Source organism: Cebus imitator, unplaced genomic scaffold, assembly GCF_001604975.1.
Source record: "Cebus imitator isolate Cc_AM_T3 unplaced genomic scaffold, Cebus_imitator-1.0 Scaffold880, whole genome shotgun sequence".
Lineage (NCBI taxonomy): Eukaryota > Metazoa > Chordata > Mammalia > Primates > Cebidae > Cebus > Cebus imitator.
In genome coordinates this window covers 326,398-327,384 of record NW_016108195.1, presented here as the reverse complement: position 1 = coordinate 327,384, position 987 = coordinate 326,398, and positions in this window count along the sequence as shown.

Sequence of the window (987 nt, the reverse complement as noted above, 5' to 3'; positions counted from 1 at the left end):
TGCTTTCACACACCTGTGAACACACAGTGTTGTTCGATTCATTTGGGAAAGAAAGAATGCAATAATCTCAGAGAAAAACCTCCCAGCTTAGAATTCCATGAGATCGGGAAGCCAAGGGTTTCTAGTGAGCAGGAGGCTTGCTAAAATCATTGTTTCCATCAGGCTGTGTTTAGGAAGCAAATTGTACTATAGAGAGAGACACATGCTTGAGGTGTGTGCACATTTGTGTTTGCATGTTTGGTATGTGTGTCTGTGTGTGTGTTCCGTGTTTTCTTCTTAGAAAAAAAAAGAAAAGAAAAGAAAGACAATCTGGTGATTCACTGACATCCATTCACAGGGCTTTAGGAAAACAGCCAAGCCAGGGCCCCTGGGCCTTTGGATCCTGGAGTCTGGCAGGGCCTGAACTGCCCTCTCTTGTTGAGGGAAGATACTAGTACTCACCAACCAGAGCCAGGCACTTCCATTTTCATCCCGGTCCAAGATTTCCTCTACTAGGATTTTCGCTTTTCTCAAACATCACACCAGTCCCTGTGCACAGGGCCCATCCCTGGCATGACCTCCTATCCATGCCCACCTCCAAAGGTGGGCATGTACTGCCAGGAACTCCAAAGTCCAGGCTCCCCATGTTGGGGCTTCCTGAGAGCCCCAGGAACTCTCTGTATCATCCCAGAGACTGCCTTCTCCTGGAGTGCATGTGGGAGGGCCTGAGGCAGACAGGGGAGGCAGGAGAAAGCTAGGAATACTGTGAACTACTAGAGAGTGGGAGGCCCAGTTTGTATGGTCAGTGGCCTCCTCTCACCCCTGCTAGAACAGCCACAGAAGTGAAAAGAAAGGGCGGGCTGGCCCTAAGGCATGTCAACCCGTATCAACTGATGGAGTTGCAGACACTAGCAACACATGCCTTCACTTTTCTCATGCCTGACCCTGGGGAGCAGGCTCTACTTCTCCAGTGACTTCTGAAAACTTTGGCTCCCCAGCCAGCAACAT